General features: G+C 38.3%; 1 long non-coding RNA gene across 1 annotated transcript; it reads right to left on the reverse strand.

Moving 5' to 3' along the window:
- Window positions 1-3,800: 3,800 nt before the first annotated feature.
- LOC136833516 (uncharacterized) lies at window positions 3,801-6,333 on the reverse strand. Its single transcript, XR_010851489.1, has 3 exons — window positions 6,212-6,333; window positions 5,683-5,927; window positions 3,801-4,348 (listed from the first exon to the last, which is right to left on the reverse strand). It is a non-coding gene; the product is annotated as an uncharacterized lncRNA (long non-coding RNA).
- Between the last annotated feature and the right edge of the window lie 19,701 nt (window positions 6,334-26,034).

Genomic DNA, 26,034 nt, shown 5'->3' on the forward strand with positions numbered 1-26,034 from the left:
TGATTCTATTTTTAATTACCTTGATAAGATACTGTTATTCATGCAACTGAGAATTGCTGTCTTATCTTTTACGGTGATTTTTAGTATATGTTTAAGATAGATTTTAAATCGAAGAACTTTAGAAGTCAATGGTGTTAGCTGAACTCCTTACCAGTGGATCCTACCCTCAATTTTACTGTTGGTCGGTATGCACAACTGGGATCACTTGGCTTGCTTACATTTGAAAGCGCGTTCTTGGAATGCCTTGTGCAATGTCAGCACATACTCTCTCTCCATGACAAACTTTCCTTTTCATTTATAATTTTTGTCAGTTATGACGTCAGCCAGTTCCTTTTCAGATCGCTGTAGGATACAAGGCTCGTTCATCTTTTTACTAATGTTCTTTTGCTATGTGTAAAAGGCCTCAAGCCCTCAACTTTTAGCACGTTTGCCCATTTCGTTTTTCTTTCATTTTTCAGCGCTGCTTGTTCCCAGCCGAAAAACAGACGATATCGATCTGGTTTCACGTTACACTTCACGGTTATTTACTTAGTCGTTAAATATCCTTCAAGTAAGTTTCAAACATTAGTGAACATTGATCAATAAACATCAGCTAAACCTTCGAGAGTTAACTTTCACGAAAAGAAAATTAGCTTCAGGAAGCCTGAGATAACGCCAGTTGCCCGGGTGTATGAGAAAGGAAAGTGAAAAATATATATAAATATGAAACGGATTTCGGTTGACGACAAAGGCTGGGCAGCACAGTTGATGTTTTATAACCACCCAAGTGGTTTTTTTTTCTATTATTGATATCGAGGTAGAAGGAACATAGCCGATAGTGATCGCCATGACTGACGAATCACTGGTGAAATCGCACCTTTTTCCCCTCGAAATTTCTAGCCCTCTTTTCGAGTTATCATGTTTACCATTGTTACAATAACAGCTTTAACAGGACTACCTCGTCCAGTGGTACGTATCCAGTTACATGCCCAGTCAAGATATTTTGTTCAAAAGAGAGATATCACGAGAATTTCGAGATGATCTCATAAGTTCATAGCTACATTATCCCACACTAATAATCAAAAAGATAATTCGTTGCAGGGGTCACCCTTCTCCACGATTGGAAAGTAAAGCTGTAATGATTTCTGTGCACGATTCACCTTTTATTATTACAGCCTTCTCTTTCTACCGAATTCGGTAAATTTTTACAACAGTTCCAACTCCATTTTTCTAAAGTAATTATGTACTTTCATGTGTGTTTTAATGCATTCTGAATGGTTATGATAGTAATACATCGGGGAGATGAGTTGTTTTTGAGTTACTAGCCTATACACCCCTACTACATCCAACAGGGTTGGGGACCCTTTGGGAATGGGGGCGTTTTGGGTGGGGTAAATCACCATCGACACAAAACAGCATTTGAATTAATAAATAAAATGAGGTAAATCATAGCATACCTAGCAAGCCATAGTCAGGCAACGTAGGCTAGTGTAATGTAGCCTAACATCCCTTAACCGCAAGGGGGTGGCGGAACGGCGCTTCGCGCCTTATCCGCATTTATAATGATTCATGGCAGGCTCGTATATACTGGCAAGAGGTAATGTTGCGCTGCGCGCGCTAGCCACAGGGGTTACAGAAGGTAAATCATGTTACAATATTTTAAAAACAATTATAAATTTACCTTAATTGGATGGACACAAACGTTTTGATGGGTTATATCCAGAACAAGATGGTTGTGGCTCATCTACAGTGTCATCGTCGTCATCAGAAAATGATTCCCTAGGTGGTGATGGTGGCTGAGTGTCACTTAAAGGTGGATATAATTTAGCAGCTTCAAGTAAAAATTGGTGTAAAACTGAACTGTGCTGCTGCAGGTAACACTCCATGTTGTCTTTAAAAATCAATGCATCGTGTTTCATTTTCAAAGAAATCGTGAATTAAGCGAAAATAATCAAAGTTACAAGACGAACACAGACTGGACATGACATCACTCTATGACAGACTTGAACCAAATGGCAAGGGAAAATGTCTGACACCTGTAAGATTTTCACTGGGTCACGTGACTCCCAGACAACACGTAACTACCCAAAATGCAATTTTAAGGGGGAAAAAATTCGCATCAGAACCACAATACAGTTCTAAACAAAAACAAACTCGCATCAGAGTACAAACTGTGTCCGTGTTAAAGTAAACAAAACACTTAGAAATTTTTCGAGGATGGGGATTATATAAACATTCATATCTCGGATATGGTGAATTTCCCCAAAAAGTGTTCAGAGACAAAGTTTAATTACGTTTTATGCAAGATGCATCTATAATACTATAATTATTATAGAATGAGTTGGAACTATTGTAAAATAATACCCCCGAATTCATAATAAGGGTGAAGTAAATACGCGCGCCAAAAAAAAAAAAAAAAAAAAAAACACGCCTCTCAGGTTAAGCAGGTAAGGGAAAATGTATTTTAGAATTAAGATTTAGATCTCCGATGTTTGGTGAAACTGAATTTTTGTCGATGATAATAATGTCTTTTTTTTTTATTTATTAGGTTTTTCCACATTCTTTCTCCTGGATTCCATTTAAGACAGAAATTAAGGTTTCGCAGAGTTCATAATTATTATTCACGACCCACCAGTGGAAATTGCTCAAAACGTGGATTTTTATAATTTTTTTTGGTTGATTTTGGTCTCAGTATGTTAAAAATTTGAAGATTAACAAAGTTTTTGTTTTTTTTACTTATTTAGAGAGCACTTTTTAAAAAACTAGCAAGAAAGTCATAGGTCGGGAAAATAGATTCAGATTCGGATTCTCTCTCTCTCTCTCTCTCTCTCTCTCTCTCTCTCTCTCTCTCTCTCTCTCTCTCTCTCTCTCTCCTCATTATTCAAGTTTGGTCACAACTTGAACATACAAAAACACCATATCTGAAATTCCAATCAAGCCTCTGCTGCTATGCTGTGTCGCATGTTTTTATCTTGTTTTCGGATGTACAGTATAGCTCTACCTTGCTAGGAGTGTATGGAATCTGCTTGCTCATTCTCATATAGTTTCTATAATAATGTTCATAGCCATGTTGTAGTTCACGTACTATTGTTGTATTGCTCCCATAAATATCTCTCCTATTTAGCTAATCTTTGCACCATATTCTCGTCCTTTTCTTTATACATACGCCTGTTATTATGTTGCACAACAACTTTTTCTGGTCAGCACTGGTCACCATGTTTTTCGGTACGACACTCGACAAGGTACGCCCGACCAATCGTCAACTCTGCCATGTGGACAACACCCACAGGTAAGCCCGGCAGAAAAAGTTAAGTATATCTTAGTTTAACCAGACCACTGAGCTGATTAATAGCTCTCCTAGAGAGGGCTGGCCCAAAAGAATTAGATTTTTTTACGTGGCTAAGAACCAATTGGTTATCTAGCAACGGGACCTACAGCTTATTGTGGAATTCGAACCACATTATAACGAGAAATGAATTTCTATCACCAGAAATAAATTTCTCTAATTCTTCATTGGCCGATCGTAGAATCGAACGCGGGCCCAGCAGAGCGCTACCCGAGAACGATACCAACCTGTCCAATGATGAACTTAAGCCTGGCAGAATTTGCCCTCATATGGCATAAGCCCGGCAGAATTTGCCCTCATACCGAGTTCCCCGACGGGCACCCCCGCTCGTCTGGACAGGCCTCAACAGGAATTAAGAAGCAACACTAATTTTCAAATATTGATAACAGGTACATAAAAGGCCACTTGTGTTTAAAATTTTCAGTAGCCCAGCTTAAACTTTTACTCAGATTAGTTAACATTTGTTACTGGTGGAGGTAAGAACGTTCAAATTTACATATGCATCAGTTATAACAATTTATTGAAATTTCAAACAACTAATTACACAGGTTAGCCATCGAATAAGTGAAGTTTAATGATACAGTATTCATCAATGCCAGGCTCAAATTCTCACCCCAGCTTAGCTTGGAAAAGTTAAGTATACCTTAGTTTAACCAGACCACTGAGTTGATTAACAGCTCTCCTAGAGAGGGCTGGCCTGAAGGATTAGATTTATTTTACGTGGCTAAGAACCAATTGGTTACCTAGTAACGGGACCTACAGCTTATTGTGGAATCCGAACCACATAATACCGAGAAATGAATGTCTATCACCAGAAATAAACTCCTCTAATTCTTCATTGGCCGGCCGGAGGGTCGAACGTAGGCCCAGCAGAGTGCTAGCCGAGTACGATATCGATCTGTCCGATGAGGAACTAGCTTAGCTTGGAAACCTCTCGTGAGGGGCAAAACCAACGAACGAGTTCTTGACTATAACCCAAGTAGTGCTTTCATTGCCTTAAACATCCATTTCAGAAAGCCTATTCTGTAAATAGAAGAAAAAGCCTTAAAAAAATGCAAGAGCATCACCTAAGTTACAGATCGTAGTTAATGTTAACTTTGATGAGATGAATGGAATGAAGCTTTCACTTAAGATCATTTTTTTACCGTACTGATAAACTTACAAAGCCTCTGAGTAGAGCTTCCAGAAAAATGTCTAATTAGAGCTTTCAAACAAGTGGTCGGATTGTTAGGAATACTAAGTAAATGAACATTAAAATTCTGGTGTTAAAGAGATAACTAAAGTAGATTCGATCAACTATAATTTTGGTTTGTATTTTGTAGCCTACAGTATAACTGGAGTTTGTATATTCTATGAATTTTATATTGCTCGTTATATTATTGGCACTAAACTAGTAAATTTAAACGATTTACAAATTGGTTTAATTAGAACGATGAACTAAGTATCAAAAAATATGTCAAGTATCAAATTTCAAAGCAATACAATACCACAATGTTAATTTTCGTCTTGAAAAGAGTCAACGTCCTTACAGTAGAGATTCTTAGAGCAACTGAAATTAATTGCTAAAAGTAACATTACGTAAACTTGGAACTTTTATTTTTTTACTGCTGAACTTTAAAAACTGAACTATCTTAAATTACATTTTCAAGTACCAAATATGCAGTTAAGTTACTTTACTGAACATTATAATAAAAACAGAAAAACTAAAGTTCGAAAAATTTGAAAGTTCCAGTTAAGCAGTTATGCTAATTTTAAAATCCTAAAAAGAAGTAAACAGCTACAGTACACTCATGCGCCTAACACCCGAAAGGAAAAAATTATTAGTTTGTTGGTTGTTTGAACCTCCCATACACTTACCTATTGCTCATAAGACCTATAGGTACAGGGCATGAGAGGCGCCTCCACCCCTATTGGGGCACTGCCCCTGTAGAGGTGGAGGTGAAAAATTGGTTGGTTCACAAGAAACTAAAGTTTATCACCTCAAACTTTAATGAACCAATCTTGTATGTGTTCCATTTTTCCAGTCATATGGATACAGTAGTAGTCTTTAGTTTAAGTTTTTCACCAAAGTGTACTATTTCTCACAAGAGAAACTTTAGCTATCCCAGCTCCATAAAAGTTCGATAGTATTTTTAAAGTGACTAGAATGGTATGGCCTAACAAAAGTTCCAATGCAAGAATTACAATGCATAATTTAAGAACATAAAAAACCCATGCTTTTACTCCAAAGTCACTAGGCATAAAGTTTTATCAAAGAATAGAATACTAATCTTCACGAAAAGTTGCAAATTCCATTACTTTGTAAACTGGCACATAATCCACAATGCTGCATTACGGACAAAATCTTGTGGACTTACCCTGATCCTGAAAGGGATTCAATTTGTAGTACAAAAATACAGGACCCCTGTCCCATTAGGTAAACACATCTTTAGTGACCACAACGATAAACATAAGTTTACGGGGATAAGTATTTAATATTACGAAGAAAACTTTCAAAAACTATTCATCGTATCCCACAAATGACAATCAAGGTTGTGACAATCAGCAAATGGAGAAAGGTGGTCAAGTCTGGATATCACAGTTGAAACGAGTAGTGAAGAACCTGAAATATCAAAATATTTCAGTTAAACTAACATTTAAACCAATAACTGTTGTACGTAAAGTTCAATATAAATATAAAGCTATAACATCAAGTATTAAATAAGAATAAATTCTTAGTGAAATATAATCAATATAGAGGTAAAACCTCAAGTACTGAATAACAAGGCTAAATTAATGAATAACAATGCTAAAATCTTAAGAGGAACCTTATGTAACAAAATCAATCAAAACTTTCCGTCAGCAGGGATAAAAAAAGCCTTCATAGCCTGAACTCCCGAACTTTACTCTAAGATACATCACAGTTCCACGAACGTGCGTGCAACTTTAATACAACAAACGTAGAATTTCTTCTCTAACGTCAGACAGAACAAAGAAAACTTTAGAGCTTCGTCGACTTTGAAGTGGTGAGTGAACTTTCGTACGGTGTGGTTTCACTGAAGTAAGGATCATTCAGGAGAGTCAAACAAGGATCATTTAGAAGTGAGACAACATGCGTCTTCTGTTTTTGCCTGTATTGAAACTGAATGGACTTGACTGACGTTTTATCGCCGGGTATTTGATTTTTTCTTTTTATACTTACCCCAGTTCTTCGATAATTAAAATAATAGGAAAAATGATTTGATTACTGAAAAAATGAGCGGAAAATTGAGGTGTATAGCATTTACGTTATTCTTTATTCTTTCCTACTTACTGTAAGCTTCTTATCTGGTCCCAATTGGCCGAAGGAATTCTGTGGGACCCGTAGATTCTTTGATATCATCATACGTCAGAAAAAACATTCGAAGAATCGTATGGGGTTCTCTGTATTAACTTCAAATCCACACTATTATCACACTCAGAAAATGTCTTTCATTTTTTTCTGGAAAGACTACTTTCAATCCTTTCGATATCAATCTCGGGGCAGCAAATTTCATGGCTCTAAAACCAACGTTTGAAGTCATCTTGGCTCAGGTAATTTGTGTTGATTCGTTACTAAAGTATAAAAGGCTGTGTCTAACCGAGAGCCTCTCAACATCATTAATGGCAGGAGTAAACGGTGTTTCAAGGCATCAGTTTTCACTACAATCTAATGAAACGGGCACCCAGAAGTTGCTTTGCAGTCTAAACAAAAGAAACTAGGGGTTAAGTAAATATACTCCAGTATAATAGCATGTTGAAAAAAAAATTTGTAGAGAATGATGTAATAGATAATAAAGAAGATGCTGCCTTGCATGCAAACGCTTTGGTAAGTGCTAAAATAAGGAAAATGGGAGTTGTTCAAAAAAATGAATATATCTCTGCGTCCACATTAAGGAATAAAAATTCCAGCACAATTTCTTATGATGCACAGAATAAGGATTAGCCTATGCCGCAGTCTTCAAAACGTCTAAATTAGGTCACAGAGGAGTCAAAACAGAAATAGTAGCCTATCCATAGGGGAGTTCAAGTGTTTTCAATTCCCTTCACAGAACAGTTTCAGACAACATTAGCTTCACTAAACGTTACGTATTCATTAATGAAGAATTTTAGTGAAAGGGAACAATTCAGAATGTTGTTTACACTTGTGCCACATTTTATTTAAAGACTTCTTTTGTTTCCTCCATCGCCTAGACTCGTCCTGCGCAAACCATTTCCGTTATTTTGAGTGTTAGGAAATTCAATGAATAGCCTGGCCATGGGTTTGCATGCCATACCCTGGTTTATATATATATATATATATATATATATATATATATATATATATATATATATATATATATATATGTATATATATATATACTTACTGTATATATAGCTATGTATCTGTCTGTCTGTCTGTCTCTCTATACACACACACACACACACACACACACATATATATATATATATATATATATATATATATATATATATATATATATATATATATATATATATATTGTGACAAGTGTCCAGTGTCTGTTCTTCAAATCAAACCTGGTATCTAAGTGCTTGATATTTGATTACCAAACTTACCATTTATTCAACAATTATAGTTACCTCACAACAGCCAGACACCTGAACCCTCATCACACATACAAAACGACTGATTTCTCTAAAGGCAACAGTGATCTCTTATAAAACTTATCAATCATGAAAGAAAGCAGATTAAGTTTGTTAAACCGGTGTGAGTAAAATCTAAGAACGTCACTCCATTAACATTATAAAAGTTCAAGTATTTCTATTTATTTCCCTGGTTTGAGCTCACTTCAACTACTTGAAGGAAAACATCTCACTTACCACTCTATATCTAATTCAAATCAAAATTACTGGTGGGTCAATGAATGAAACTCTGATATAATATTTTAAATACAAAAATTTATTTCTAAATTTAAAGATTATAGATGACATTAACAGTCTCAGGGAAATTATTATTACTTGAAAACAAAACAAAATTGGATTAAATCTGAATTAATCATCAGTCAAAATTAAATCAGAAATTAATTTATTAATTAATAAAAAAAATTATTCAAGTAAAATTTAAATGGTTAAGTAACATAATTTGATTGAAAGGAAATACAAGTAAGTGTTAAATAAAAATAGGCAAATAAATCAATCATGTAAAAATGTGGATACAAAAGACACAGAAATATACTCTGCAAAAAATTAAATATCAAAAAATGTAAAGCAAAAATTAAGGCAATAGCAAACACACCACATAATTATATAATTCTTCAAAAGACAAAGCATAAAACATATAACATGAAAAAGTATTAAAAGGAAACAAGTGTCTTTACATATAACCACTGTAAATATTATTTTTAGTGCACTAAAAACCAATAATTATATATGTTACAATACCTTTTGTACCAATTGCTTCGTGTTTTTAATCAGGCGCCATTACACACACACTTAATAAAATACACTGTTCAGATAACTCGGACACACTTACTAAGGAATTAGACAGTTAAAGGATATGAGTGACCATCGTCTACCAAAATATCAATTACGTTACAACAGGACATGCGAAGTCCTGAGAGCGAGCGAGAGAGAGAGAGAGAGAGAGAGAGAGAGAGAGAGAGAGAGAGGGAGCGAGACGGGGAGTGAAAAGGCAGCTCCTTTCCGCACGGATAATGGTCTCTCAATATGATGCCCCTTCGTAAGGGTGTCTTAGATGCGGCAGGGCATGGCCATACGAGTGCATGGACAGGTCCCAGACGAGGTTTTTATTTTAAAAACTTTAAAACGATAATTAGAGAGGAAGTGGAATTACAGTTAACAATAATATTTATCATTACATAGTTTCAGAACAAGAGAATCTCTAGTTATTATAATAAGAATGAAAAACCTCGTTTCATAGAAAATTCCTGAATGACGTTAGGCAACTTTCATAATGGAATTTTCCACCCAACAGTGTTTTGATCGAGTCCCATAACGTCTTGTACACTAATGGAGCCATATGAGAAGGTGTTAATCCCAGCAAGTTTTGAATACTGACTAAACAAATTGCGCCCCTATAGAATGAACAACGTCCTCTCTCAAACCACACAGCGTTTAATCACTGCAACCTTACGCTAACTCTTTTACGGCATATGTGCATCTGAATACAAAATCATAATTTATACAACAACTCACACATAAACACGGGGAGATTACTGCATTATGAAAACCACAGCATAAGAATATATATATATATAAATATACATATAATTATGATTAAATTTGCTAGAAAGAGATTACATAAAACTTCCTTAGGTATTATGTAGTCCCTAGACTGTAAGACTAAGTAACTGAACATTATCATCAGAAAATCCGAGAAGCAGGAACGGAAATGAATAAATGATATAGCTGAACTGGAATGTAAGGGAACAAAGGCTCCCCGATAATTTTCTTGAATTTTGTAAGGAGAAAATTTAGGACATAATTGTTACTTGTGTTGAAACGCCGAATCGGATAAATACTACATACAAACAAATTATTATGATTATTAAAATGGCAAAGAAAATAAATTGTACAATTGATCTGATGCCAAATCTGAACTTATTGTGGTTGAAAAATTTATATGCTTAGAGTAACTGAAAGTTAATAAATATCAGTATCTCTGAATGCAAGTGGCTGTCGTTAGACAAACAACTTGTCATCAAAGTTGAACTTCATACAGGCCTCTTTCGAATTTATCTTTTATGCCCAAAATGTTAGAATATGTATTTCTTGAACAGCTAATTAGTTATCTGGAAATGGTAAATGCTTTACTGGCTAGTCAGTCGGCTTATAGACACTATCCGCTACAGAAACCGCTGTAAGTTCTGTTGTAAATGACCTACTAGAAACGATAAATAAAGAAAATGTGGTATTTTGGTGCTGCTCGATCTGAGCGTTGTTTCTGATACAGCTAATCATGAACCTCTTCCAAATGATTTACGATCAGATGGTATTACTAAAGATGATTTTGAGTATTTGAAAACCTGGCTGTTAGACAGAAAATACTATGTACAAATAGGGAACTCGCCTTATGAAACGTTAAGAAGAGGAGCACCTCCAGGCAGTGTGTTAGGTCCAATTTCATCTAGTATTATGAAACATGCTACAGGGACGTAGGGGTGAAATTCAAGCTATTTGCAGGTGACACCCAATTTTGTTTTTATACAAACGATATTAACGATACAAATGAGATAATGAATGTTATACTCACCAGTGTAAGGAATGGATAACATTTAAGTAGTTGAAATTAAATGAAAATGACCTGCATATATATCATCATGAGCAAACCACAACATTTTGTTCCGATATCTTAGAGGAACCACCACTTGCCTCTTCACCTCACTCATTTCAGTCGACGCTTTTCTGGAGTGACTTAAACGGTACAGGATGCCATTTTCCCATTTTAACTTGGTTTTTGTCAAATCCAAGTCAGCCTCTCCTTCTTTCTTCTTGAAATTCTTCCTTTGAGCAGCACTAAAGGACTCACGATCCCATCCCACAGTATCATCCCCATTCAGATACTGGACTAGGGATCCCAACAACAGGAACACTTCCCTCTACTAACCCTTCAAGCTTTTCCAAAGCCAAATCTTCATCATCAATACCAGATGACTGGGCTGTAGAATGGGTTACAACCATTGTAGGTCCATCTTCGTCAACATGAGCAACAACATATATATATATATATATATATATATATATATATATATATATATATATATATATATATATATATATATTATAGTATATATATATATATATATATATATATATATATATATATATATACATATATTGAAAAATATATATATATATATATATATATATACGTAGATATATATATATATATATATATATATTTATATATATATATATATATATATATATATATATATATAGGTATATATATATATATATATATATATATATATATATATATATATATATATATATATATATATATATATATATATATATATATATATATATATATATATATATATATATGATAATATATATATGTGTATGTATATGTATATATATATATATATATATATATATATATATATATATATATATATATATATATATATATATATAATTATATATGTAAATGTATATATATATATATATATATATATATATATATATATATATATATATATATATATTACTAAGTTCTGAGTCCTAGTTGGAAGAGTTAAATTGAATTTTGAATGTAATTTGCCTTAGACAACAACACCTAGACCTCAGAACATAAGCAATAAATGTAATTAATAGTATAACTTACCTTTGAAATGACATCTATTCAAAGAAAATGTGAACGTCGCCTTTCATACCAGTCAGTTAGATTAAAGTAATTTATTTACAAATTTGTAACTAGAAATTAATATGGATAGGCTGGCAGTCCCAGCAATCAAGGCACATGCAATGTTGTGATAAAAGTCTGTAATTACATTTAGCTGATAAATAAAAAAGGTTAACACAATCTTATAAACTACTTAAGACTGGCTGATAAAATTATTTTACTTTAGCACAACGATAACACTGAGAGGCCTAATATGTGGCCCTTGTACTGTCAAGTTCTGAAGATGGAATTGAGTCTTGTAAAGCAATTGTTTCATAAAGGCAGGGGCAGAACTTGAAGAGCCAGATTCCAGGATTCTGGAAAAGAATTCCAGGTCAGCATTCATGTACACAAAGACTTTCTCTCACATGAAATTAATTATTCACGATGGAGGGAGTTATCAACTAGATCTAATTAACACATGGTAACACTATGGTGGGAATGCTCTAATTATTATCACAGAACAAACTTAATTTAGGCTTGGAACAAGTCATGAGGGAATTAGAAGTGGCTAGGATGGAACATGAGTTGAAGGTTCTTAGATTAAAAGGAGTACCAGAAGTTAACTTTAATATTGGTCATGCAATTAAGTCAGTGCCAGTATTCAATGAAGCTGATGTTGCAGAGTTCTTTTCTGTTTTTGAGAAGTTAGCAAAAAAGTTGGATTGGCCTGAGACAATATGGACTACCTTAATTTAGTGTAGATTGGTTGGTAAAGCACAGAAGGTGTATATGGCTTTGAGTGAAGAGGTATGTTCAAATTATGACAGGGTGAAAGAGGTTGTGTTGAAGGCAGATGAGCTGGTACCAGAATCATACCGTCAGCGGTTTCGTGATTTAAGAAAGTTGCCCACTCAAACTTATGTGGAATTTTCCAGGTGCAAGGAATTGGCATTGGATGAATGGGTCAAGTCAAAAGGGGCTAATGATTGTAGTAAGTTAAGGGAGTTAATCCTTACTGAAGAGTTTAAGAATAATGTAGGTAAAGAGTTGAAGAGACATCTAGAAGATCTTAGGTTAGACACTGTGAGAGTGATGGCAGTAGCTGCTGATGAATATGCACTGTTCACATGGGTTGTTTATAAGTTTGCTGAGAAGCAAAGTAAGTGGAGCAGGGATAAAGGGCATGAAAGGACCCCAGAGAATAGTGAAATCCTCTAAGTCTAGTTCTCCAGTGAAGAGAGTTATGTCTCCTCCAAAGGCATTATGAAAGTGACTTGGTTTGTTTCTTCTGTAAGAAGAAAGAACATATAAAGTCAGAGTGTTCTGCCTGGAGCGGGCAGGGAGGTTCAAAGGGGCCAGTAGGTCTTCTTGGAAAGAAGTCTGGGGACATGTCCTGTGATCTAGGTAATTTTAAAAGGTATGTCTCGAGGGGTGAGTGTTCACCAAGGACCGGGAGGGTTCTGGGAGACAGGTTAATGTGTTGCTATATACAGGTGCTGCCAAGTCACTTATTTTGAGATCAGCATTGCCAGATAATTTTGGAGGGGAATTGCTGGGTTATGTGTTGTTGGGTGGATTCCCAAATACTGTAGTAACGTGTCCTCTAGGTGAGTTTTGGTAAAACTCTGATTGGGTCAAGGGACTGGTAAAGCTGGCAATTGCAGATGACCTACCACTCAATAGCATACAGGTTATAATTGCCAATGATGTTGAGGCAGATTCAGGTAGTGATTACCCAGTGGTGCAATGCAAAGTTGTTGCTCATGTTGACCCCATGGACCTACAATGGTTGTAACCCATTCTACAGCCCAGTCATCTGGTATTGATGATGAAGATTTGGCTTTGGATAAGCTTGAAGGGTTAGTAGAGGGAAGTGTTCCCCAAAAGATCAATCATATTACAGTCTATCATATTTAGCTAATTATTGTCTTTACACTTTAACTCACAATAGATCAAAGTCCAGTACATTCCCAATGACTTCTTAAACTTCTTTCTCAGTGAAACATCTGAAGAAGTCAAATAAATCCCCATTAAACAAAATGCATAAAAATAAAGATATGGGAATTCCTCCCATGATACTTATGAAGTGCACACAATACAATACATGCTTGACACAGGAGACAATATATAAACAAAAAGGCAATCTACAGTTTGGGAAATTAAACATGATTCCTACCTTCAAACAGCAATGTTCACAGTCTTAATCAATAGGTCTCAGAACCATAGAATCTTCACTGAGGACTTTAATAATGTTCAGCATTGGTCTTCGAATGATCATTTTCTCATAACTAATCCCTTCACACCCTGGGACTCTGCCCAAAAGAAACGCACATACACACGCCTACACTGGAACCTGGACATTTCAGCGAATGCACTCACGAAGTCATGTGGCAAGTTCCTGTCTTGAGAATATCTTATGTAACAGTTTTACTTAATAAGGAAATGAGTCAGATAACAGCTAAACATCCTCCCAAGGTTTTTCAGAAAGCTTTTCTGTCACACTTGTTGATTAAACTTCTACTGTGTACTGTAATTCATACAATACTTGTAACCTATAAGCTTTTCATATATATATATATATATATATATATATATATATATATATATATATATATATATATATATACATATATATATATATATATATATATATATATATATATATATATTATATATTATAATTAGCAAGAACTCGCTAACAAATTGCTCCTCCTTTTTTTTTTCATTTACTGTCTGCCAATCGATATTTCACACAGTCAGAATACAAGGGATTAAAACCGATTGTAGGCCACTCCCTTTAAGTAGGTAATATCTTTTCGAGGCAAAAGTGAATCTCTCTGGCTGCTTCTTTTCAGACCAGCTGAAAATGACTCACCTCCCTATGTGCTGGACGTGCTCCATGCCCATAGGAGAGGTCATAAAGCGACAACCAGACCAGGGCTCGCTCTCAGATGCGCGTTAGACAACTGGGTGTAGAGAGGACACCCCAAACCATCGCCATGCCCTGGCCCAACGATGCCCTTAGCTCCTAACCACGTGGCCTTTCAAAGTATACTTTTCCTTTGTGCACTCCAACTGCCAACCACGTGTTCCCTTCAATGCTGGCCTGACCAATGACCCAATCCATTTGCCTGGCGTTTCGTGAAGTTCCCACATCTTGCCCTTTATGTTGAAGCCCCTGCATCCAACCACATGGAAGATCGCACTCACACTCGGAAATTTCAAGTCATCCACGGACCGCCTTCTGCTCTGGAACCAAATCTGCCTTACGGTAAAGTGCTCTGTAAAGTCGTCCATTCAGTCACGCTTTTCCTTGTAACATTTACTTACTTTGAGTGCCAGTAATCACCGAATCTCTTGTCAAATGTCCGTGCTCCTCGAGTGTCGGTAGTGCTAAGCCGTTATTAATTCAATGAAGCCCCTTGGCACCATCAGTGCAGCTTCGAATTCATTATTCTTTTGTCTGTTTTCATTACTGGCGTATAATTTGCATATCTTTCATTTTAGAGGGACCCTCTATCATGGAATCTTCTTGGACTGTGTCTGGAATCCCCCCAGTTTCATTCATCCCGTAGGAATCCGCTTCAGGATCAATAATTTACTTGCATTCCTCTTTCCTGTACTAATGTTATTTATGTAAATATACTCCTGTAAGTTTACCCACGTGTTTACGTAATGTTTTCCTTCAGTAGTAAGAGCCTTACGCTCATATGAAATTCCCCCTTTTTTTTCCTCTTTTTATGTTTTCCTGGACCCACGAGGCTAAATTATCTGTAGATGTTGCTACCTGTCTCACAGAGAATATTTCAAAGAAGATTGCGAGGAAAAATATAAAAATGGCGACCTTTTGTCTGAGATTCTCGTTTTAGCGGTTGCATCCCCCCCCATTTGTTTTCTGCTTTTGTTTGGGTTTGCATCTGCCAAATCAGCAATTAGCAAAGCTACGCTGGGTAGCCTATGAGACAATTACGAACCTTTTGTAAAAACCAACACACAGATCCGGAAATTCCACGTAAGTAAATTGTGTTTATTTTAGCATAACTTTTAAAGACGTGACTGAGCCTAGGAAAAATAATATTAGGGACTGCATGCAAAAAAAAAACGAGAGACGAAACCGACGAAATTTAGATTTTGAAAGCCTTGCACGCGGCTTGCATGATTTTATGATAGGATATTTAGTTATTTACCATTTCTAGAATACCAGTATTTCTCCTTCAAAATCACATAATTCATGATCGCAAAACCTAGTTAAGCGTAATTCATTATCCCGCATGGGACGAAGTCAGCCAGAATCGTTGATTTTCTTTTCTCTCTCTCTCTCTCGCCCTGGTATAGCGAAGGTAAAGTTCCAGATAGACAAATAGATTTGAGTGGTGGCAAGCGTGGCATTGATTCAGGTTCCCAAAAAATTTTTCCTTTCATCCACACAGATTTATAGCATTCGTCCTAAAATTACCATCTGTGTATATATAAATTCCCCATTTCTTTGTCGCTAGGGCTCGCCGTGATTCATTGCTAGGATTTGTTTATTTACTTTTCTCTTGTTTACCTCTGGCTCATTCCAGCAAATTTTTTTTTCTCCTCTTTTTTTTTTGTGTGTGTGTGTTTGGGGCTATTTTTTTTTTGTGTGTGTCGTCTACTCATTAAACTAGGGACCTTTATCATTTCCATATTCTGTGCTTTTCATAAATTCTCTCCCGTAAGCCCGCTTCGTCGGTAATTTGGAGAGACCATTTCATTTCAATTCAGTCCCCAGTAAAGCCCGCTTCGTCGGTAATTTGGTGAGACCATTTCATTTCTAATTCAGTCCCCAGTAAGCCTGTTTCGTCGGTAATTTGGTGAGACCATTTCATTTCTAATTCAGTCCCCAGTAAGCCTGCTTCGTCTAAAAAAGAGACCATTTCAAATTCCAATTCAGTCCCCAATAAGCCTGTTTCGTCGGTAATTCAGTGAGACCATTTCATTTCCAATTCAGTCCCCAGTAAGCCTGCTTCGTCGGTAATTTCAGGAGACCATTTCATTTCCAATTCAGTCCCCAATAAGCCTGCTTCGTCGGTAATTCTGAGACCATTTCATTTCCAATTTCGTCCCCAGTAAAAAATGATTCGTCGGTAATCTGGAGACCAAGTTCATTTCAATTCAGTCCCCAGTAAGCCTGGTCGGTAATTTGGAGAGACCATTTCATTTCCAAATTCAGTCCCCAGTAAGCCTGCTTCGTCGGTAATTTGGTGAGACCATTTCATTTCCAATTCAGTCCCCAGTAAGCCTGCTTCGTCGGTAATTTGGAGAGACCATTTCATTTCAATTCAGTCCCCAGTAAGCTAAATGCTTCGTCGGTAATTGGAGGACCATTTCATTTAATTCAGTCCCCAGTAAGCCTGCTTCGTCGGTAAAATAAAAGTGAGACCATTTCATTTCCACTTCAGTCCCCAGCCAAGTCAAATTTGGAGACCATTTCATTTCAAAAGTCCCACTGCCCGCTTCGTCGAGTAATTTGGAGAGACCATTTCATTTCCAATTCAGTCCCCAATAAGCCCGTCTCATCAGTAATTTGGTGACCATTTCATTTCCAATTCAGTCCCCAGTAAGCCTCCTTCGTTGGTAATTTGGTGAGACCATTTTATTTCCAATTCAGTCCCTAATAAGTCTGCTTCGTCGGTAATTTGGTGAGACCATTTCATTTCCAGATTCAGTCCCCAATAAGCCCGAGTCGGTAATTTGGTGAGACCATTCATTTCCAATTCTGTCCCCAGTAAGCCCGCTTCAAGATGGTAATTTGGTGAGACCATTTCATTTCCAATTCAGTCCCCAATAAGCCCGCTTTCAAATTTGGGAGACCAAAAATTCAATTCCTCAGAGTTTTGAAAACCGTTCATACTGATAGTCACCGCCAGTCTCTCTGTTAGAAATGTGCCATTTATTATACCTGGACAACTCCTTCCTACACCCTGGGAAAATTTTGGGTATCACTTGAGTCGACCCCACCTGCAAAATGTCGGCAAAATCTCAGCAGAGCGAGAACTTTAAGTTCTTCATGTCCTCCGGGAAGGAACTCGGCCTTTCCAGGAAAGATCTAAAGACTGGGTACAGGAAAGGATGGACAGCCTATAAAGGCAGAACAGGAGGCCTGCAAGATTAGAAAAAGAGGCGGAACAGGAGGCAGCAAGATTAGAAAGAGAGGCAGAACGGGAGGCAGCGAAATTGGAAAGGAGGCCCTAGAGAGGAGAAAAGGCAGGCGGGAGGCAGCCTTGAGATTAGAAAGGGAGGCCTTAGAGAGAAGGGAGGAGGCTGAAAGAATAGAGAATGAGAAGAAGCGCGCCCATGAACTCCAGATGGTGGCACAACGTGGCACTCCCTCCCCCCGCTCCCGCCTCGGGGATGAGCGCCCTCAGCCAGGCCCACTCATTTATGCCTAAGTGGACCGAAGCTGGACCGGAAGTATGGCTCGACAGAGCCGAGACGGTCCTGGACTGTTGCACCTCTTCTCCGCCGAACTCTCTCTTGTATTAACTAAATTCCTGGGGGAAAGGCCTGATTACCTATAACGCCCTACCGCGTGGCCGACCAAGAGGACTGGGACGTCATCGCCAAACCATCACAAAGGCATAAGAGATAACCCTGAATGCTGGAGGGAGGCGCTGGAGAGGGCAAGTAAAGGAAGTCAGCCAAACTTGGGCAGATTGGGCTTACCAGTCAGAGCGTGCCCATGCAAAGTGGTTCGAATCCGTGGGAGTCAAGACCTTTGCAGACTCCATAGAGCAAATGAAAATAGAACATTTCTTGCTCTACGCACCTCCTGCCCTCGCCACGCATCGGGGGGAGAAGGAGCCTAGCGACGTTGGTGGAATGCCGTCGGATAGCCGACTCCTGGGATACTCATCACCCCCAGGAGAGCTCCCTGCAGTGCAGAATTAGTCCCCACCCTTGCCTTTCGGGTGCCCCTCTGCCGAGGAATGGGCAATCACAGAAACCCATTGTACGTGGGTTCTGTCGAAAGATCGGGCATTCCAAAGAGCAATGCCGAAATAAATCAACAGAGCCTCTTTCTCCCGGAAAACCAATTAATAAGTCACCTGTGCCCTCTGCAGGGGCAGTGCGAAGAGATTTCAGCCAAACCTTTTGCATGGCGTGCAAGGTTTATGGCCACTCCCCTCATGGGCAAAAATGCCCTAAAATAATAAGTCAAACCCTCCTGCCGGCGCCTTGGCAGTTATGAATCCCGAGTCCTTAGGCCCTCCAGCCGAGGGTCCCATATATGTGGCACCTCCTCGAGGTAGATACCCAGCACACCAAGTCAAGGTATTTGACGATTCTGGCGCGAAAATTCCCCTCATAAGGAAAGACAAAGTTCCTATGGAGCTATCGTCATCTTATCGACGCAAAACTCGTCAGGGGAATTGAGGTATCAACGAATTTCAAAATGATACACCCTACTGTCCAATTGAGAGTCGCAAGACCTCATATATCTAAAATTTGCAATCTTGCAGTAGCAAGCTATCTTCCCGGAGGCTATGACATCCTCCTGGGACAGGACTTACAGTCCCCATTTAAATTGCCACAATCACTGCCAGTGCCAGGGCTCCCAATCAGATCTCCTCCAGGAGATTCCAAAATCGATCCCCAAATCTCTCATGCCAATTGCATGCACTGAGCCATGCAAAGCTCCGTCTGTAACAAACGATGAGCAAATTCCAAAGCAATAATAGTGCCTGCCCCTGCCTTTAGTGCCAGTGCCAGAGCACGCCCCCGATCTCCATTCAAGAGATCCCAACCCAGGACCCCTCTCTTCTCCCGGCCTGGCCCTGCTACCAGTGCCGGTAAGGGAGACGGATCCTGCCGACCACAGCGGAAGCTCAACTAAAGGTGCCACCTCTTTTCAACCTGTGGCTGAGCCGGGTCATTCCTACCTGGGAGCCCCACACGGCCCCCGAATGCTTCCTTTCTGTCTCAGTCCTCCGCAACATAGCAGCAATAATGATTCTGCCGTGGTTCAAATGGCCAGCCGATGAACTCAAGGAACTGTGACGGATCGTGATAGAGCTTGTAAAGAAGGCCCTGTGTCAGCCGTCCAAGGAAGCCGACACGGGTGGCACTTCAATACCTCCCGGGCTCGGTTCCACTCTTCCCGACCAAGACAAACCATCAAAGTCAGAAGGGTCCATGGGAAAACTACCACGGTGTTGATTACTCAGGTAGCTTCAGAAAGCTCCCAAGCTCTCCAGGCACCTTCCACCCTGGCACAGTGCCATCATTTTATCTTTATGAAGACTTTGGCACCTCTATCCAGAAGAGGATGTCAGGGTCCGTCACCATCCTCTTTCGTTCTCAGGAACTCTCTCTATTATCATGTCCTTTATTCTTCCTAAAACATTTCCCTTCCTTACTTTTCCTCAATCAATCACATTTATTTTTGCCTTACCCAGGTCTTCATTTTACCTGGATCACTTCTTCATGAAGAGTGCCATGACAGATATGCCAACACTAAGCTCTACGACTCCCCCTTCATGCCTACCGCAGCATGATACATTTAAAATGCGATATGCCATCGCCATTAGTTATTAAGGACGTAAGCGCAAATTTGGCACAGTGCCATTATTGCAGATTCTGGCAATGATCCTGCCAGAGGGTTATCTGGTTATCCTTTTATCTTTTCTTTCATTGGCCAAGAATAATCCTAGCTGTTTACTGTAGGCTAAGGAATGTAATTGTTCATATTTGATCAACATCTAGTTACAACAATTTATGTTTAATTTGTGTTTTATTCATTTTTTTATATTTTTTTTATACCTCAATTACCTTGTAATAAAGGGTTTGTCCTATATCAGAAAGGTGGAGGCTCCTTTTGCCTTCTTGTAATATCGTGAACTTCATTCCCCCTTTTTATCCTTTGCTTGCTTATCTTAAAAGTCTAACGTAAAGTCCCCATCGTAGAGTAAAAATGGCGAACCCTTAAAATGATTAAATAAGCCTTACGCTGAAATAATTTTACTTCCCTTTGATTACACCCTTTTCAGGCGCTTTTTATTTTATAAGAGTGTCATGAGATTTGGTGCCAAGGCTGTCACGGGTCTACCAACCGACATAAATTACGATGTTAATTGCACCCAAGTATATTTCGTCATTTCAATGCCGTTTAAAAGGCAACTGTAATCATGCATGCATTTAGGGGATATCTAAAATTAAGTAACCATGTATTTTAATTCTTGAACATCAACCTTTCTTTTCATGTGTTTGCCATAGCCTCATATACCGTGGTCTTATAATCCTAATTAATTCACATTGTCACTTTATAAAGTTATCACTGTGTAACCAAATCAAAAGTAATTACTCTTTTGCAAGTGTTGAAATTACCTTATGTCCTGTTAAAGAAATTTTTTCCAGTATGTTATCAACAGTAATGCTGCAGTTTCATAAATCCTTAGGAGTAAAGTTCATTGCAAGGCAGAATGTAGAGTAACGTAAAGCATTTGCCGCTCATTCTTGTATATCGATGTTCACACCCGAATGAAGGTGTGTACATCATCTTGTGTGGGGAGCTATTATAATTAGCAGGAACTCGCTAGCAAATTGCTCTCTCCTTTTTTTTTCATTTACTGTCTGCCGATCGATATTTCGCACGGTCAGAATACAAGGGATTAAAACCGATTGTAGGCCACTCCCTTTAAGTAGGTAATTCCTTTTCGAGGTAAAAGTGAATCTGTCTGGCTGCTTTTTTCAGACCAGCTGAAAATGACTCATCTCCCTATGTGCTGGACGTGCCCCTGCCCATAGGAGAGGTCATAAAGCGACAACCAGACCAGGGCTCGCCCTCAGATGCGCAAAAAGACGACCGGGTGTAGAGACGACACCCCAAACCACCGCCATGCCCTGGCCCAACGATGCCCTTAGCTCCTAACCACGTGGCCTTTCAAAGTATACTTTTCCTTCATGTACTCCAACCGCCAACCACGTGTTCCCTTCGATGCTGTCCTGACCGATGACCCACTCCATTTGCCTGGCGTTTCGTGAAGTTCCCACGTCTTGCCCCTTACGTTGAAGCCCCTGCATCCTACCACGTGGAAGATCACACTTGCACTCGGAAATTGCAAGTCATCCACAGATGGCCTTCTCCGCTGGAACCAAATCTGCCTTACGGTAAAGTGCTCTGTAAAGACGTCCATTCAGTCATGCTTTTCCTTGTAACATTTACTTAATTTGAGTGCCAGTAATCACTGAATCTCTTGTCAAATGTCTGTGCTCCTCGACTGTCGGCAGTGCTAAGCCATTATTAATTCAACGAAGCCCCTTGGCACCATCAGTGCAGCTTCGAATTCATTATTCTTTTGTCTGTTTTCATTACTGGCGTATAATTTGCATTTCTCTCATTTCAGAGGGACCCTCTATCGTGGAATCTTCTTGGACTGTGTCTGAATCTCCCAGTTTCATTCATCCCATAGGAATCCCCTTCAGGATCAATAATTTAATTGCATTCCTTTTCCTGTACTAATGTTATTTATGTAAATATACTCCTGTAAGTTTACCCACGTGTTTACGTAATATTTTCCTTCAGTAGTAAGAGCCTTACGCTCATATGAAATTCCCTTTTTTCCTCTTTTTATGTTTTCCTGACCCAAAAATTGGAATCACAAGGCTAAATTATCTGTAGATGTTGCTACCTGTCTCCAAAGAGAATATTTCAAAGAAGATTGCCAGAAAAACATAAATATATATATATATATATATATATATATATATATATATATATATATAATTTTACAAATTTCCCTGGGTTTATGGTATTTTTACAGGCCAGCAATAGAAACTTTATTCAATTGGCCTTGGAGTTCTGAATTGCGTAAAGGGAAATCATAAAAACAAAGATCAAGGGATGATTTTAGAGCTGAAGGCTCTACTTCATAAGGAAATGTTATGTAAACACTTGGGATAAATTAAAGAATTATATTTACAAAAGAAAGCATTAGAAGGGAAAATGGGTAAGTAGATTGTTAAAGGGCTTGCAACGCCTGAAGATCCTTCTACCGGAGTTTTGACTAAGGGCAAGGCACAGTCCAAGATGAGTCCACTGCAAATAGGTCCCTCTGCAAGCGAGATTTACACAGTACACGCCAGTAAAGGAATAATATAGCACAGAATAGGACTCGAGTCTGCACTGAGGGTGCCAAGGGCTTGAGGAATGAATGACCACTTTACACTTGAACACAGGACACTGGAAATGGCACTGGATAAACTGGCACAAGGACAGAGGTGAAATATTAGCACTCCGATAACTTTCTAAAGGGCAAACTGTCGTGACTGAAAAGTCTTTACTCGCACTCTACCTTAGGGAAAGCAGATCTCTGGCGAAGAATGACGAGGGACGATCACACGTATGGCGGTGCCCTTGAGGATGACCGTTGTCTGGAGTCGGACAGGGGGGGAGGTGGGAGGATGAATGGTCTCTCAGCAAATGTATCACTCGCCTGCGTATGTGGCTAATGGCCTCCCCTACGATTACAACTGCTGCCGTACGTCTACTGCTACTGCTCACACAACTAACTGCCCACAGATCTCCTGTCTTTCCCTTTTAAGGGAGTGGCCGGGTGTCGGTGCCGTGTGCAAAATTCTGCCAATAATCAATATCAAATGATGTGTCATTTGCCAGGTGGTTAGCGATTGGTTGCCTCTTTCCAGGTGTCCTGTGGAAAGACAATTCAGGCAGTGTGGTGAAACTTTAAAGTTTTAGGCACACATTCATGTATGATTTCATTCAACCTTAAGCCCTCCTGCCTAGCTTTGAATGAGACCAAGTTACAGTGCTGAGGAGTTTACTAACTTACTTAAATGTACCATGAAGTCAAGAAACATTATATTCTTTCCAACAAAGTGCAGTTGAGAAACAATCAACTATATTTCCTGCACCAATTCTTTTTGGGTGATGCCACACGGGTTCACAAATACGCATTTAAAAAGTTTAACACATATAATTAATATTTAAAGGACACAACAATCATCCAAGTTACATTAAGAAGCAAGAAAAAAAAACATTAACATATTACTGCAAAAATTGACAAAACGTTACGTTACTTCGATAGAGGAAAACATAAATGGCAAGAAAAGGGGATTTCAGAATATTCTTATGAAGAAATTACTGCAATGACGACGACAGTTCACGAGGTGATGGGGCTGGATTTTACGAGAACTTCTTCTCTAACTTGCCTTTCTGGAGTTTGCTGAAACAGGCAGAGCTTCATGTTCCCACCCTGGAAGAAAACTCGGGAGCAGTACATTGGATAGCACAGTTGTCACATCTACAAAACTACAGGGTTACGTAACAAACCATCAACTAAAACACAAACATTAAGTTGTTTAATCGTAACCCAACATACAAAAAAAGGGTTTCGTCCAGAAGGCAAGCTTAAACTACTGGCATGTGCCCATACAACAAGGAAATAACATATACATTCTCCACAGGAAGAAGTTTGACAACACTGCAATCAGACGTCATTTAATTTTATAGAGATGGATAAAATTTGCGAAAAAGGTGTTTTACTACTTTAAATATTAATGTACTAATTTATACAAACTCATTGCTATAGTTAATATAATAAAAAACTTCTTCTGTGGAGCAAAACAATCACATCAACGTATTTTTCATAGAAACTGGGAAATACATCAAAATAAGTATTCAAGAAAACTAGGAAATTTTATTCAAGGAATAAATGGCAATTTTTGACATTCTCCCCAAGAAAGAATCATAATTAGAAGTAATCACAACTGCACCCAGGAGCGAATTCAATTGAATAACGCTATGCAGCTGTGACCATCTTAACACATCAAAAATTTAAATCAAATATACATTTTAGAGTACATCCATAGAAATTAAATCCTTTCTCTCTTGATCACAGCGGATTGCTGCTGCACGCCGAGGTCTAGTACCACTCAGAGGCACACTATCTGGCTCCTGAGTTACGACACTATCAAATTCCTCTCAGGTAATTCCAGAAGTACGAGCTTTGTGATTGATCTCATGTATAGTTTATTATTCACTCTCACTTCTACAGACCTAATCACACCATCAGACGATGGAAACAGCTGGGTAACCTTACCCAATGAGAGGAGGGATCTATAGCCTTTCCCCAGATGATCATCTAAGTCTACCATCACTATGTCCCCAACTTTCACATTTGCAGAGAGATAATCACTAGAATTAAAATGTCTCTCTCTCAAGGACACTAAATAGTCTCTTTTCCAAGAGTTCTCAAATTTTCTTAGCACTGATGATAATCTAAAATATTGTTCTCTAAGATCACTTGAACTCATGAAATCTGGGTCATCAGTTGCTGAATTGTTAAGAGGAGGGGAAATACAAATATTTCGCCCATAAAGTAACATGGAGGGAGTCAAAGCCTCACAATCTCGATCAGAGGAGAGATAAGTCAGTGGTCGAGAATTTATCACAGCTTGAAACTCAACAAGTAGAGTTCTCAACTCTTCAAAGGATACACGTTTGTGATATAAGGCTTTGGACAAACATCCCTTTAGAACACCAATAAGGCGTTCATAAAAGCCTCCAGACCAGGGGCTCGCGGTGTAATGAATTTCCAATTAACACAATTTCCTTCAAGGTATGACTTTACCTCTGGTTCATCCACAATTTCCTTCAGGAAATTATTAAATCAACAAAATTCCTACCATTGTCAGATATAATCAGACTCGGCAGAGAATGATATGCTACAAAGCGTCGAAAAGCCAGTAGGAAATCGGAAGCAGTCATGGAATGAGTCAATTCAAAATGAACTGCCCTGCTCGTAGTACAGGTAAATAGACATATAAAGACCTTCTCCTCCAAGCCAGTCTCATGATCAAAAACATTAATAGCACCAGTATAATCAACTCCTACTGATTGGAAAGATCTATCATATCTCACTCTTTCTGTGGGTAATGGTGGAGGAGGAGGCAAACACAACTGTTTCTTGGTTAACTTCTGACACAAAACACACACTTTGACAGAATCGATTTGATAACTTGTCGTGCTTTCGGTACCCAAAAAGTTTCTCTCAACAATACCAGTACAGAATTGACACCACAATGGTGATGATGTCTATGCAAATGTTCAACTATCAACACTGTTAAATAACTTCTGGAAGGCAATAACATTGGGCACTGAGTATCATAAGACATGGAAGCGTTTTTCATGCGACCCTGAGACCTAATTAGATTTTCCTCATCAACAAATAAGTTCAACTGATTACAGAAATTCTTAATATCCATGGACACTCCATGTGAATTCTTATCACAGAGGTACATTCTGGTAGTAGAAAAATGTTGCTTCTGTTCAAGGAGGACAAGTGCTTTCATTTCGTTAACAACAAACTTAGAACCTTTACTGCATTTATTAAGAAAAAGCAATATTGACCTC

Source organism: Macrobrachium rosenbergii, chromosome 51 (genome assembly GCF_040412425.1).
Source record: "Macrobrachium rosenbergii isolate ZJJX-2024 chromosome 51, ASM4041242v1, whole genome shotgun sequence".
NCBI classification, from domain to species: Eukaryota; Metazoa; Arthropoda; class Malacostraca; order Decapoda; family Palaemonidae; genus Macrobrachium; species Macrobrachium rosenbergii.